Source organism: Emydura macquarii, unplaced genomic scaffold (genome assembly GCF_026122565.2).
Source record: "Emydura macquarii macquarii isolate MOO-44397 ecotype Brisbane River unplaced genomic scaffold, CSIRO-AGI_Emac_v2 contig_1263, whole genome shotgun sequence".
Lineage (NCBI taxonomy): Eukaryota > Metazoa > Chordata > Testudines > Chelidae > Emydura > Emydura macquarii.
In genome coordinates, this window is record NW_027131400.1 from 6,766,715 (window position 1) to 6,783,381 (window position 16,667).

Below are 16,667 nucleotides of genomic sequence, written 5' to 3' on the forward strand. Positions count from 1 at the left end.
TCACATTTTATGATTTTGTGTTGTAACCAGTTGTTTCCATCACTTTGTCTTACTTCTAGTTAAATCTTAATTCTTTTTTTAAATAAACCTACTTTGTTTTATCATAAGTGCTCATAAGTGCTGTTTAGTTTACAGGAGTAGTGGGGTTTTTTAAGTAAAACTGGGTTACGTTGCACTTTTGGGTGCAGAGTATCTGGAATTGCTGTGAGTAGCTAGTGTCAGGGGCTGAATATCAAAGGGGGACAATTCAAAGGGATTTGGTGATTGGGGAACACCTATTGTTAACCTGCAAGGCAAAGTTAGGGCTGGGATTGTCTAAAGGAGAGTGCTTGAGTGGCTGACAGGCTGGTGGTGTGAGGGAGCTGATTCCCAGACACCACAAGAAAGGCTCCTTGTCACTGGAGAAAGAAAGTAACAAGGTGATTGATAGTCCTAGGTGCTCCAAGCACATATGGTGGCTAGAGCACTCACTTGGCTAGAGCAGTCACTTGGGACATTGGAGATACAGGTGCAAGTCCCTGGTCTGAATCAGGCAGAGCAGGTTCTTGAACCTAGGACTCCCACTTTCCAGGTGAGTGCCCTAATCACTGAGCTACTGGCTGTTCTGAGGTAGGGTGGTCTGTCAATCCCTCATTTTTTGCCAAAAAATTTCAAATTTTGAAATATTTGCATGATGGGAAAAGTGTGGCTCATATTTAAGTAGTTATAATGTACTATTTATTTATTATTTGACTGTTTCTGTTGAAATAGTGCATGAGTACAAGAAGGGATAAACAAATATTTTATGAGACACTACAAATACCCTGTCTGCCCAAGAGAGCTCTCAATCTAGGCTTTAGATATATAATTTATGAATAAACAGACAAAGAGGGACAATAAAAGTGGGGAGGACATGGTAATGTGAGGAGACAGGTGGATTTATGTAAATCAGTTGTCACAGATCTCCATCGTCACAGTAAGTACCCTTGTTCTCCTGGAACCATAGCATTTCTGAGAGGCATATCATTTAATAATGTGCATGAAAGGTGAAGGTGAGATTCAAACGTTAGAAAAGGACAAAATACAATTATCTATAAATCTAAATATATGACTATATTAATGTGTCTGTATACACACACACACACACGGGAAAGGTTGTATCTAGGGCTTCTGTTTGTCAGGATTTATTAATTTCATTTTTGGGGTTTTATTTTTAGCAACTTTTGAGTTTTTAAAACTGTCCAAAAATTGGGGGGCTGGGGATTTCTTTGTAAATACAGTAGTATATAATGTAATGAGTAATCTCTTTGTAATTGTTCCCTAGGGCACTTTAATGGAATACTGCTTGAAACAGCATTACATTTAAGCCCACTAGGGAACTGTGAGTGTGCACCATCAAGGGCTACAAGCACCAGTTAATGTAGAACACATTAGTGCACATTAGAAATCCCACCCACATAGTCTACATTGTGTTCTGTGTAGATAAGTCCTTAGATACAATAAACCATTTTCCAATGTTTTTTCCAGTGTTCCTTGGATATATATAATGACTTTTTCTTTCTTTCTGTATTGGTTTTTTGGGGGTGGAGGGTTAGGGGTTTTATGGTGTTTATTGTGTAAAGCCTAAAATCAGAAGTCTTAGGTATGTATTAATAGTACTACTAGCAATTTCCTGTGCCATCCCTCTAATCAGGGCAGAATTTCATTCCCTTAATTCTGCCAGGGCAGAAAGACCCCTTCACCATCTCTTCAACTTCACATTCTAAGATAATTTGTTATACACTATTTGCTTGGTGCATGAAATATAACAATAATTACAAAAATTCATTTGGGGGGCTGTTCATGGCTCTCTTAAGTTGACATACATTTCTCAGTGACTTTTGAAGTGTCAGTTAAAGACATCAAATATTTGCAATACTACTTATCAGCTTTATGTCACAAAATTAATATTTGCATCCTGATTCTTTCATGACTTCACATACATGCATAAATAAGTTGAGTTTCTGTAGAATGGAAGAAAGAGAACCAGAGTATTCTCTGTTGAATCATCTGATGACTTTCCTAATCGTGGTGCATTGCCTTCGGGCTAGTCTACACTAGAAGTGCTACAGCAGCGCAGCTGCATCCAGCTGTAGTGCATCTGGTGAAGATGCTGTATGCTGACGGGAGAGAGCTCTCCTGTCAGCATAATATAACTACTACCACAATAGACGGAAGCTATGTTGGCAAGATAAACTCTCCCGCTGACATAGCGTTGCCCACACAGGTGCTTAGGTCGGTGTAAGTTATGCCACTCAGTTGGGTGGCTTAGTCACATCCCTGAGTACCTAAGTTGTACTGATATAAGTGGTAGTGTGTACAAGCCCTTAGTGGGCTCCTGAAACAGACTAATGGCTAGCACTTTGGGACAAAGTTTTTCCATATTGCGTGTGCACAAAACTTGCATATTTGCAAACTAGAGTTTGCTCATGCAAACTGGGTAATTGTCAGGAAATGCAATGTTAAGGTTGAAAAATCAAGGTTTTGAAATCAGGGGGCCCAGTTCTCCACTGCTATGCATCTGTTGTAGTCACTATCACCTGTGCAAAGTGGGTGTAAAACGCTCCCCCATCAGAATGGTTGCATTTACATTCAGTTTGCACGGATGTCAGTGACTAAGTGCAATTCAGGAAATGCAGAATTAAATTTGAAAACTCAACCTTCCCCCCTTTGGCCTGTCTTCAAATATCGTCTCCCTTTTAATAGAAATTATTTGTCAACTGAGGATGATTTTTGATGTATTGATGTATTACTTGTATTTTGGTTGTGCCAATAATGTGTTAGGCCCTGTCCAAACACATAGCAAGACACAATGTATGTCCTGAGTCTTTTACAGTTTAAGAAGACTAGCTGGACCATCTTTCACAACCTTAGGTGCACTACAGTATTTTCAGACCTACCTTTATTAAGTCTTCTTGATATCTGCAAAACAAGCCAAGTTTGAGGGGAAATAATTTGGAAGGTTGTGTGTTATAAATGATACATTCAGAAAGCTGAAAGTCCTTCATTTATGGATTATTTTTCAGTGGTTCTGTGTAACCCCTACTCTGATTTACTTCAGTGGGAACTACAAGTGTTCAGCAACTCTGAAAGTGAGATCATTACTTTGTTAGGGGAGAATTCACGTTTTGCTGGGGAAAGGATTGGTTTATTAATTGGTTCAGATAATTCATATGAGATGGGGATGAAAGGGCTGGGGAGCAGGGGAAAAAAAGAAAGGAGGACATATTTGTTAAGAAAGACGAGAGTGATTGGAAGGCAGAGGGGCACTAGAGTGAGTATAGGGAGGCACCACTATTCTGTATAGAGACTGAGTGAAAGAGATGGAATGAATAAGAGACAGAGGAGTCAAAGATGATGTTAGAAACTCGTGTGTGTGGCATAAGTAATATACATGGCACTGTTAGGGATACATAGGTTTTATTGGCATTAATTTAGGATGTCCTAGTTATTTATGAGTGGCAAAGCCATGAGTCAGTAATGCAGATACTCCCAAATGAGTGCTGATAAAACCTCTCTCTCTCTCATGGACTCCTTGCATGTCAACTTCAGGTGCAAGGGGCAGAGTAGGGGTTTGCATGCCCTGCACTTCATCTCCTTATAGATAGGTCAGAGGAGTGGACAGAGTCTTAGCTCTACCCCTCCAATATAACAGTGGAAAGTAGTCTGCTGCTGGTAAGGACTGGGATTCACAATTCTTTTCCCGGACTACTCCTGGGATGATACAGCTATGTCCTACTTTTTTAAATAAGTCTGTGTCTAAAGAGACAATCCACCACATGATTCCGGCTGTTCAAAGCTGGCAGTAGGAGAAAAAAATTATAACTAAAATGCATGTAAAACACCTCTAAACATGAGCTAGAAGTTGGACCACTTTAAAGTCTGGTATCCCAGGATCGTCCATGGCTAGACACAAATGCTTTGTGTCCCACTGGAAAGCTGATATATCCCCTCATTCTTCCATTAATGTTTTACATGATCACAAGATACTGGACTTGAAATCTGTCATAGGTCCAAGCCTAAATTGTTGGACTTTAAAGTCATGACCAACTTGTATAGAAAATCTATTTTTGATCATTTATAGAAACACCTAAAATGTTACTAGTTATAATCTGTCTGTTCCTCCAATCCCTGTGTCATCTGACTGAGGTAACTAAAGTGTCTGGTTCTACAGGTCTGGGTGTGCAAAATGCAGCCTCAATAAAATTTTGTTAAACTCTCACTTGTAAAATGTTGTTTCTGTAGCATGTGGCATACACAGAATACATGAGTTATGATATATAGGTTTTATTGACACTCATTTGGGATGTCTGCACAATACACTCATGACTTTGCCATAGGTATATAATACAGGCATCCCAAAGTCATGCCACTAGATCGTACACCTCACTTCTTTATATATAACTGTGTAGGAAGTGTTATATATATATATGGTTCACTATGTTTTTTTGGGTAGGGAGAAGGGGGTGTATGTGGTGTTACCCTTTTTGACTCTAGTAGCTGATCAACATTCAGGGCTCTGAGGATTGTTCCATTTGGAAGGAGAAATTTAAGATAGAGTCTGGTACCTTTGGTCCAGTCTTGTTTGTACAGCTAGTCAAAGTTCAGTACCCTGTGTGAAGTCCTTTTCCCCCGAACAAGGAGGAACCAAGCAATAGGGGATAGGCTTGGGGCTGCAAGCAAAGAAGCTCTTTAGCTAATTTGTCCAGACCCAGAAAGGCTTCTCCCATACTTGTCCAGGCTATGTTTGTCTCTGGCCATCTTTACATTACAGGCAGTACAGTGGCATAGCTACGGTGCCGTAGCTAAGGCTGCTGTAGCACCATAATATAGATGCTTCCTACAGCAATGGAAGGGGTTTTTCCTGTCATTGTTGGAACTCCACCTCCCTGAGCAATAGTATCTAGGTTGATGGAAGTAGTGTCCATTGACCTAGCTGCGTCTTCACTGGGGATTTAGGTCAGCATAGGTACAGCACTCATGGGTGTGAATTTTTCACACCCTGAGCACCATAGCTATGTGGACCTAACTTCTAAGTGTAGACCAGGCCTCTGTCTCACTTTCTTCTCTCTCTCTGTTCTGTCTCCTTTTCTATTTCCCCACCCCCCGTCTCTCTCTGATACACCCTTACCCAAAACAACACACAGCCAGAACCCTTCTGCCCAAGTCATTATAAAACCTGAGTGACCTTGGGTGTGCCTTTGTCTTGGAGACTGCTACAGGTTCTTAGGGCTTGTCTACTCTGAAAACACTGCAGCAGCACAGCTGCACTGCTGCAGCACTTCAGCAAAGACACTACCTACACCAACAGGAGGGGATTCTCCTGTCGGTGTAGGTACTCCACTTCCCTGGGAGGCAGCAGTAGCTAGGTTGACACTGGAGGCTAGGTTGGCTTATGCCTCTCAGGGATATGGATTTTTTACACTTCTAAGCAGTGTAGTTATATCAACTTAATTTCCTAGTGTAGATCAGGCTTTATCTTTGACCTGAATGAAAGGTGGTTGTTACACTGGTCTACACTGGAAAAGTTACATTGCCATAGCACTGTCTCAGAGGTGTGAAAAATCCACACGCCAAGAAATGCAGTTAAGCTGACCTGTCCCCTGGTGTAGATGGTGGTACGTTGACAGAAGACTTGAGGCACTCAGAACCCCTCTAGTTGCTGTAGCAGGGACTGGTCTACTCATCAGCATAGCTACTTCATAGAATCATAGAATCATAGAATATTAGAGTTGGAAGGGACCTCAGGAGGTCATCTAGTCCAACCCCCTGCTCAAAGCAGGACTAACCTCAGCTATATCATCCCAACCAGGGCTTTGTCAAGCCGCAGCTTAAAAACCTCTAAGGATGGAGATTCCACCACCTCCCTAGGTAACCCATTCCAGTGCTTCACCACCCTCCTAGTAAAAAACTTTTTCCTAATGTCCAACCTAGACCTCCCTCCCTGCAACTTGAGACCGTTGCTCCTTGTTCTGTCATCTGCCACCACCGAGAACAGCCTAGCCCCATCCTCCCTAGAACCCCATTTCAGGTAGTTAAAGGCCGCTATCAAATCCCCCCTCACTCTTCTCTTTTGCAGACTAAACAAGCCCAGTTCCCTCAGCCTCTCCTCATAAGTCCTGTGCTCCAGCCCCCTAATCATTTTTGTTGCCCTCCGCTGGACTCTCTCCAACTTGTCCACATCCTTTTTGTATTGGGGGGCCCAAAACTGGACACAATATTCTAAATGCGGCCTCACCAATGCCGAATAGAGGGGAATAATCACTTCCCGTGACCTGCTAGCAATGCCCCTCCTAATGCAGCCCAATATGCCATTGGCCTTCTTGCCAACCAGGGCACACTGCTGACTCATATCCAGCTTTTTATCCACTGTTACCCCCAGGTCCTTTTCTGCAGAGCTGCTGCCCAGCTTGTCGGTCACCAGTCTATAGCTGTGCATGGGATTCTTCCTTCCTAAGTGGAGGACTCTGCACTTTTCTTTGTTGAACCTCATTAGATTTCTTTTGGCCCAATCCTCCAGTTTGTTTAGGTCACTCTGTATCCTATCCCTACCTTGCAGGGTATCTACCACTCCCCCCAGCTTAGTGTCGTCCGCAAACTTGCTGAGGGTGCAATCTACCCCATCCTCCAGATCATTAATAAAGATGTTGAACAAAACCGGCCCCAGGACCGACCCCTGGGGAACTCCGCTTGTGACCGGTTGCCAGCTAGACATGGAGCCATTGATCACTACTCGTTGAGCCCTATGCTCTAGCCAGTTCTCTATCCATTTTATAGTCCCTCAGGGATGTGAAAAATCCACATAGCTATGGAGACATCACTATGCCAACCTAACCCTGTCTTAGACAGTACAACCTGGCTACTGCCTCTCAGGGAGGTGGATTACCTATACCAATAGGTGAATCCCTCTCATCAGCATAGGTATTGTCTACACTGAAGCTGCTACAGCAGGAGCTGTAGCTGTGCCATTGTGGCATTTTAAATGTAGACATGGTCTCAGTTTAAATGAGGTTTAGCCCAATAATCCACAACTATATTTCTTCATAAGCATGCAAGAAGAATAAAGGCAATTGACCACTTTCATTTATTGAATATGTATATTCATTAATTCCAGTTTCTAATCACATGTAAGGACAAAACAAGGGTGTTTCCCTGCGGCACATGTTTGACTTCTAAATGCTCCTTCGACTGCTAAACCCATAGTTGTCTGCCAAAAAAAATCCACTCTTTTTTAAAAGCACGTTACATTTATACCCTTATCTGTGCTTAACAAAATTCCAACCATAATTTGAGTCAGCCACATATACAATATGTGTTTTTATTTAAGCAGTAATGACTGAGGCACGGAGCATTTCCTGGAAATTAATGGCTGGCTGGGAAATTTTATAGCCCACAGCACAGCCAAGGGCCATTAACCTCAACTGGTCAATTCTCCAAGAAATGCCTTGTTTCAGGGGCCATTTATTAAATTGTTTTTCTCCAGTAAAGAAGGAAAATTAAACGTTACTTTTCTTCCATAACAACACTGCACCTTTGGGCAGCCACTAGCATCAGGGGGCTGAATATGTTGCTGCCTCCGTAGCTCTGAGCAGCACAAGAATGAATGATAGGCAACCAATCAAGAACTGGTCTTTCACTTTCAACCTTCTCTCATTTTATATTTAATGTTACTGAGTAAATCTCTTTGCTTTGCTTCCTCTATCTGACAAAGAAGTAGAAAAGCATCGGGCCTACTCTTTGCATAAAACTTATACTGGCATAGCTATGTCGATAAGGAACATGGAGGGGAGAGGGGAAACCACACCCTCTAGCAACATAGCTGAGCCGATAGAACCCCCAGTGTAGCTGTAGCTATGCTGACAGAAGAGCGCTTCCATTGGCATAGCTAACATCATTAAGGGAGGTGATGCTCCAGCTGCCTTTTTGTCAGCATATGCTGCATCAATGCTCGGGGCTGTGCTGACATAGCTATGTCAGGATAGGCTCTGTGTGTAGGTACGGCCTCTTAAACTTTCAGTCAACAGAAAGGTTCGGGAATATATACAGAGAGAAGCTGGCATCCTATTTATCTAATGTATCTATCTTATCTATCGCAGCCCCCATCACCATCGTCTCTGCTGCCTACTTATCACAGTCAGGGCTGTGTGGTGTTTATGTAGCCAGTGTGCAGTATTTAACATATGTTGAACTATCAAGCTAAAATATTTAATGTCCCATCTACTGTATGTAAAAATAGGCACATTAGAGGCACCTCAGTGTGGTCAAAACCACTGAGTGATGAATTGTCAAACAGGAAAGCTATGGTACATATTGTGTGTGTTAAAGAGAATGAATGATTAAGAGGCTAAGTGGGCATTAGAAAAAAATTACAGCAAGCTGTCAAAAATATCATTATTAAAACTTCAGGTAAAAACTCATCTACCTTGGATTTTTGACATAACCTTCATAATTAAGTGAAAAATATTCCCTTCCATTCTGTAAAGAATAATGGAAATTAGGGCATTATTCGTTACAGGTGAAAATTATCTTCCCCACCTTCATGCACAATCTGAGTAAATGACCTCTTTCTTTGTAAAGGAGTTACAGGATGGCTGGTAGCAAAATCCATCCACCTCTGAGGTGAGGGCAGCTCTGCAGTCTTTCCCCGGGCACTGTTCTATCCCTGGCACAGAACCCAGGTTCAGAGATGCAAAATCACCTCTGTGTCCACTTCACGTATAGTGAAACCACAGTAGATCCAATCATAGGGAGCCTTGTCTCCATCCCTACCAGCATACTAGCACAGAATTAGAAGCTAGAAAATTCGCCTATCCACTTAGAATTCTGATCTTTGGATTTCAAGAAGGAAAATGAAAGGAGTCACATTCATTGGAGTTTGTATAATCTTCCAATGTAGCCTTTTGTGATAAGCAGTTTCCTTTTATTTAAAGGAAAATAAGTGGCTGCTGTGTAATGAAAGGATCCCCCAGGTGAAAGCATTGAAAGTTAAAGGCTTGATTTTTGTTTTCAGTGAGTCTACTCAATGTAAGTAAGGATGATAGAATTGGGTCCTTAGTGTTTCTTTGTGAAATGTGAACACAAATACTTTTGTACTTTAACTTCTTGAACCAAAGACAAAAAATTAAAAAAAAAAAATAACTGATGTACATCTTTTCTCCTGGATCTCTGATGTCGTGTGGTAATGTTCAAATGGTCAAACAATTTCAATCCCAAAATATAACTATTAAAAAAAAACTACTAAAGATTTTTTTTTAAATATTTAAATGTCAATTAAAGTTTTTTTTATATGAACTTTTGAAACAGTTTGTGCTGGTGCCTGAAATAGATAACATAACTATTTTCTTTATTATAGTAGCTCCACGGGCTTTGATTGGGGACTCTTGCTAAATGATGAAAAGTCTACTGGGGGTCAAAATATTTTTGCCTTAGTTACACCAGCTTCCTATTTACTTCAATAAGGTGGGCAAGATTTAGCCCTGAATATCTGAAATTGATTCCATGTTCATAATCTAATATATTGGTCATAACACTGTTAAGAAATATGTGCCAAATTCCCCACAGTAACTACTTTGATGTCATGGGAGTTATACCAGTATAAATGATGGTGGAGTGTGGTAAGAAATCAATGGCATTACACTGGCATTATACTGAAGCAAATCAGACTGATGACTTTTATTTTAACACTGTCACTCTAAGTATTTCACTACCCTATTGTTTGTTTTGTTTATTTTCTCAACCACCCTAGAAGTTTTTTAAAAGAGAGGTAGAAATGCTTCAGTTTTAAATATCTTTTTTAAATTAGGATGGATTATTTTACAGCAGTTTGTTCTGCAAAATGTGGCCCTTATCTCACAAATACTTCAACATGAGTTGTCCCATTGAACAACAAAACTACTTATGTGCATGAAGCTATTCATATGCATTAGCTTTTGTGTTATCAGGGTCTTTTTTTATTAATGTTACAGATTATATGCTTAAAGCAAAACATTGCTAATGAAACTATATGATCTGGATACCAACATCTCTACTCAGACTGGATTTATTATATATTTTTTAAAATATTTTTCTTCTAATAATTACATTGGAATTTAATTTTGGTTTTGTTTTAATCACCTAAATCACAGGAATTCACTGAAACATGTCACATTATTAGAACCCTTATTATGAATTATTCTCAGTAATTAGTGAGTTGTTGCAAACTTTATTATGAAATGTACAGTACCAGAACATCTAGTGATGACTGTTTTACTCCTTGGATGTTCTTAAAATAAGTAATAATCACCAGATTGCAAAAAATATGCAATTACAGAATTATTAAAATGCAGATTTCTGGCAGAAAGCCCTGTGGTCTCCAGTGTCCAAGACCTTCAATTTACAGGAAAATGATCTAACTAACCTATATTGGCTTTTTAGAGCCATTACAGCTGATAGAGTCAATGCAAGTGCCTCTGTAAAGACTGTGTACAAGAATGTTTTGTTTCCAGATCATTAACTTCATTCGGAGCCTTTTCAGGTACAGGGTATTCACAGAAGACCATGTTCTGATCTCACTTATTCTGATGGAAATCTGGAGTAACTCCACTGACTTCAGTAAAATTACCCTAGATTTACATGGTCTTCCTAAAGGCATGAATACATAAACTTTTAGGTCAGGTTTACACTAGAGACATATATATCAGTATTATTACTTCGCTCAGGGGTGTGAAAAATCCATACCCCTGCGCGATGTAGTTATACTGACCTAACCCTCCATGTAGACAGCACTATGTTAGCGGGAGAGCTTCTTCCACTGACATAGCTACGATGGGATACACCGATGGGAGAGAGATCTGTCGTCGGCATAGAGCATCTTCATTAAAGCGCAACAGCAGCGCAGCTGCATCGATGCAGCAGTTTTAGTGTAGAAGTGCCCCCAGTTTGCAGCAAGAGGGGTTGTGAATCTCCCCTGCACTAGCCAGCTGCATACTAAATGTCCCTGTGGCTCCTGCTGCTGCTGTGCATTAACAGTTTGTTAGTGCTCTTTGATCTAGTCCCCTTTGGAATGGGAGTAGATCAAAGTGCATTAATGAACTGTTAAAGCACATCAGGAGGGTCCACACAGACAGTTAGTGCACGACAAGCTAGTGCAGACTGGATTCGTACCCTAACGTCCATGCAATAATTGTACATGTAGACAAGCCTTAAAATAAGAATCTGGACCAGATTCCGCTGTCAATTTTACCAGTGTAAATTTTGAGTAACCCTACTGAAATCAGTGTAGTTACTCTGGATTTACACTGGTGAAACTGATATCAGAATTGATGATGTCCCTTTCAATTAAGAGCAGCTCATGTCCGAGCGTCTGCAAAGTGGCAAATACTTTTCACTGGTAAAGCAAATACTGTTTGTAGTTTCTCCATTTCTCCCATGTGTATCTAAGTGCATTGGTTAATGTTTTGCTTCCATTCCACTGACATGGGAACGAAAACTATTAATTGGCTAACATAACAAGGTTCACAGTTTGCTTTCTCATTTGGTGTACAACTGTTTCACACTGTTACGTAGTGCCAGAGCCCAGCCATTGTTGGCAGCCAGCAGTCTGACTGAGCCAGCTGTTTTGTCCATGGTTTAGTGCCCAAATGCAACCAATGTGTATCCCCTGGATGACATCTGTACATGTGCTTTTGCATGCTACTTCCAGCCAGCCCTTTGTACTTCATTTGATCAGTTTCCTACCCAGTGGCAGCATAAATTACCTTCCTTCCCTCCACAATGCAACCATTAGACTGGTATGGGTGGTGAATGCTTAAAAAGGGAATAGGATTCAGCAATATAAGCCTTAGCATCTGAAACATCAAGAATCGGCACACTGCAAGAAATGCTTCTAAAACTGGAGAGATCTTTCTCTAGTGCAGGATGTATCATTTCACATTATGCTAAGATGCAATATAGTAGAAATAATGTAAACATCCTACAGTTAACATCCAAAGCCTTAAAACTTCTCCTGTCTTGTTCAGGATTTCCTGCGCTGTGGGACAAATGTCATTAATATCAATGAGCATCTGCGTGCAGGACAAATGGCAGTTAGGGCTTGAAGGCTGCATAGTAAATAATAAGTCTTTAAGAGAACAATTAGCAAAAAAAAGTGTGACTCTTGGTTCTATGGCTAATACATGGGGCCACCTGATAATAGTACAATCTGTTCCTCTGATTTCAATATCTTCCTTCTGTCTCAAACAATTCCATTCTGGGTTTGGCTGCCAGGATACCAAAAGACAGCAGCCACATAATGCTCCTGCTGCTTGAAATTTTCTAACCGGCAATGAAGTTGTTTCAGAAGAAGGACATACAAAACCAAAAGTTAAAATATAAATTAAAAATGGGATGCTCGCTGACAACTTTTTATAGCCAGGAGCATAAAACAGCTGCAGTTGAAACCTCTTTAAAAAAAGAATATATATAATGAAAATATAAACCGAGCTCTTGACCATTAGAGGTGCACACTGGACAGAGTGTGCATATACTATATGTAAGGAGGTATGCTAAGACTGTGCTTTATATATAGGTACTGTATAATACATTCAAAGAGCTAAGTTTTCAGGTATTCCTCAGCTGAGGTCACAACACCGGAAGGCTGGGGGAACAAAGGTGACATTATACCATCTTTCCATCCTCCTCTTCCAGATGAATTCTTGGACCATCGGGGGGCCAGTTTGGCCCCCGGCATAAATTAGAGCATCCTCAAGGATGCTCTAACTTACAGCTATAGGAATGGCTCTATATGGGTTGTTCCACTGGTCTGAGATTGTCAGAGAGCATCATGCACTGACTGCACCCCAACATGCCATCAGGAGGAACTGGCAATGAAGAAGATGAAAACAAAATATGGGTTGTAGAAAGCATGTTTTGAAGAGTCAAGCTTAACAACAAGCAGGAATTTTTTAAAGAAGAGAGGACACAATATAATGACTGAATAGGGGCAGCTTTTTTTTCCTGGTCCTGATTCTCCTCTCACTTGCACCATTTTTACACTGGTGTGACTTCAATGGAGATAATCCTGACTTACACTGATGTGAGTAGAGCACTAGGTGTCCTGAATGCAAATTTGGGCATTTTTCATGAAACTGAGCTGCTGGCGGACATGGCTTTCAAAAAGTACAACTGAGAAGTGGTGGCATAGAAGATGAAGATGAAAAAGATCTATTAAACAATGCAGAACAAAGAACCATTAACTATGTAGGATTATTGCATGGTGAGGGACGAGAGATCATCCACCAGTAGTGGTAACATAGGTGAATGAGTCTCCAGAGATGAAAAAATCAAGTGCCAAATCCTGCTCATCTCACACATATAAAATTCCAATAGACTTCGATGCCAGTTTTGCATAAGTAGAGTTGGGCATCAGGAGGACAACTGAAAAAGAGATGGAGAAAATGTGAAGGAGGAGTGTGAGTGGCTTGGGTCATACAGGAGACACAAGGCGGTAAAATAAGTAAATACATTAAATTAAAAGCTCTCTAGAACTGCCAGGTAACTTGACTGTAATGAACTGAGATCAGAAAAAGCAAAATCCAGCGATAGTGTGTTTAAAAAAAAAATCTATTAGTTGCCTGGATCTATAATATATGGTACTTTTGTTAGTGAAAGTACAATCATATTTACTGAAGCTGTCATAGCTCTTGATGTTTTCATGCCTTTGTGTTCTTCAAATTTTATTTGTGGATATCAGTAGGGGGTTAACAGCAACATTTGTCAGAAGGTTCTTTCTTTGATTAAAATTAAGGGGAGGCAGGCAGGCTTGTTTACTGCACCCTGTGTCCCTCCCACATTATCTTCTCTAAAAGTAATCTGTTGCCACATATAAGCAGAAAAATGACCCTAATCTAAAGATTAATAGAGCAGTGTGTGGATGTGTCCAGTGATTTACATGAGACTTGAATTTTTCTGTCTCTGTATGCACTGAGGTGTCTCTTATTAATGGATATCTAAATCTTAAGAACTAAGATTATTATTGAAGAGGGCATTCGGCAATTTAGGAAGTGCAATGTCTTTGTATGACAAGCTTTGCAGCTAAACCCAGCAATTTATATTGATAAATTGCAGCTGTCGGAATGTCTAGATCACTTCATGGAATGTATTTCCAAGTTCACATTTCTAGTTCATGTTTTAGAGGGCGGTGGTTTGGGTTTTTTGGGTTTTTTTCCTTCCCCAAAAAGTAGTGCAAGACTTACATAGTGCCCTTCAAATTGGCACAGCATAACTAGCGTCAAATTAACTCCATTTTGTTTTAATGTGAAAACAAAACAGCTTTTGCGCTCAGGAACAAAGTTGTGCCAAAATGGAAGAGAGAACTTGTTTTCTAGATTCACTGTTTTTTGAACCCCAATCCTTTCTTAGCAAATGCCCTTCAGTTTCAGCACTGTGCGCTGCTTAACTGTGCATGTCAACATGTAAATCCAATTTGTCTCAGACAAGGCGTATCTAAGTGAAACAAGTCTCCTTCATTTATTCAAGAGACCGGAAAAAATTACCATAATCACCATAAGAAAAACGGCTGTTGGGGAAAAGAGAATAGATTTCATACCCCACAATTATTGATTTGTTTCACCGTTGTTTAGATCATAAATAAAGAGATTAACTCAAAATAAGTTGTTTAATAATTAAGGCTTAGAGGCACTGGTGGCTCCAGATATTCTGAAGTCCTGTAGCTTCAGTGTTTTGCTTCATCCCATTGCAGTGGTCACACTCTATTGGCTTGAAAGATTTTACTTGTTGAAAGAGATTTCTCATACATGTGATGGGAATACTAATAGAAATGGTAGGAACTTTCAAACCCATAGAAATTTCGACCCTGATATTGAGATGGGTGCCACTTCCAAAGTTTGCACCTGTATCCAAACTTCTATAAAGTTTAAGGGCCAGTTTAGCTCCAGCGTTTTGGTTTGGGAGCATCTCAAATTAATCTGTTAGGGGAGGAAATTTTATTTATAATAATAATAATACCTAGTTCTTATATAGTGCTTTTTCCCACCATAGATCTCAAAGGCCTTTACCAAGAATGTCAATATCAATTATCCCCATTTTACAGGTAGGGGAACTGATGCACAAAGATATGACCTGACTTGTCCAAGATAACTCAGCAGGCCAGTGACAGAGCTCAGAATAGAACCCATGTGTCCTGAGTCCCAGTTCAGTGCTCTGGCTACATTTGCCTCATGATGACTCCCAAGAGCACTCCTAAAAGAGAGCGTGTATTCATGTCATATGAAACCGTGTACCCTAGTGTATTGTCTGTTGTTTTGTTTGTATGCAGCTGGATACTTGAGTTGGTAGTGCATCAGAATTTTAATCTGAGGGTCTGAAATTCAGTCCCTGTTCCTGGACAAAATTATTTCTGCACTAGCAGTGATACATTTACAATAGAGGACCTTTTCTAAGACTATATTAGCACTATAAAGCCTATGCCAGCATAGGTATGCTGGGATAGCCCCCTACTGTAGATGCAGCGTATGCCAACAGAAGGAGATTGTCTGTCAGTGTAGGAATTCCACCTCCCTGAACGACATTAGCTACGTTGACAGAAGCCCTCTTTTTCTGGTATAACTGCATCTATAGTAAGGGGTTTGTCAGCATAGCTATGCCAGTTGTGGTTTTTCCACCCCCCTGACTGACATAGCTATGATGGTATTAAGTTTCAAGTGTCGGCCAGGCCCAACACTAGCTTGTGTGGTTGAGATAGACACAGATACACATACATACAATGGAAAGAAAGATACCTTAATAGTGAGGCAGTTCCTTGAAGCTGACTGTAGGCTTGGCAGGCTTCTGTGGAAAGCCTGTTGGAATTTATCATTCCAAATAGCAGCAGAGGCGGAGGGCTCAGTCATGTCTATTGCCATTTTAAAAGTTGATATTTTGTGTTTAAAAAAAAAAAATCCCTGAACATAAGATCCAGCTTTAGTACACATTCAAATAAGCTCATTTCCCTTTAACATCTTTTTAATATCTCTGGTCTTTTCATTAGTAATATTTTGTAATAGCATTGCTCCCCCCTTCCTTTTTTTTGTTTTTGTTTTTGTTTTTGTTTAACACAACTGCACGATTTTTGCTGCACTATCGGTTCAGGTCACTGCAGCTTACTGAAGTTTTACTGGGATGTTTTCTGTTTTCACTATCATGTTCCAACTCCCAAAACAAACAGAAAAACCCCAAGCTTTGACTGCACCATGTTTCAGAGTAGCAGGTTTTGCAAAAAGGGTGTATTTTAAATTTTTTATATAAAAATGGGTGGAGAAATTTCTGCTCTTGGACCTTGAAACCCATAACATGACCGCAAAAACAACAGTAACATACAGTGCACCTCAGTCAAGCGTATTTTATGGAATTATCAGTCTAATTGTTTTATTTAATAAAAATTCATAAGTGGATTTCCGGGGTGAGAGGAGAGAGTCAGGACCTGAAGTGCCTGGGAGTGGACCGTATCAGTCTAAATTAAGGTAGTATTAGGCCCTGAGGTTTCTATTCTTTTTGCAATGCCTGTTAACACTGAGGGGAGTGGAGGGCATTGATAGACTCTTAAACATATTAAAAATTTCCATGTGGGGAAAAGCAAGTTTAAAAAAGCCCCACAATAATCACCCGAAACTATTTTTATCATACCACACTTGTCA

General features: G+C 40.2%; 1 protein-coding gene across 7 annotated transcripts in view; it reads left to right on the top strand.

Moving 5' to 3' along the window:
* The window catches only part of TPK1 (thiamin pyrophosphokinase 1), a 448,492-nt gene that overhangs the window by 405,477 nt on the left and 26,348 nt on the right, over window positions 1–16,667 (top strand). The gene's annotated exons all lie outside the window — the stretch shown is intronic.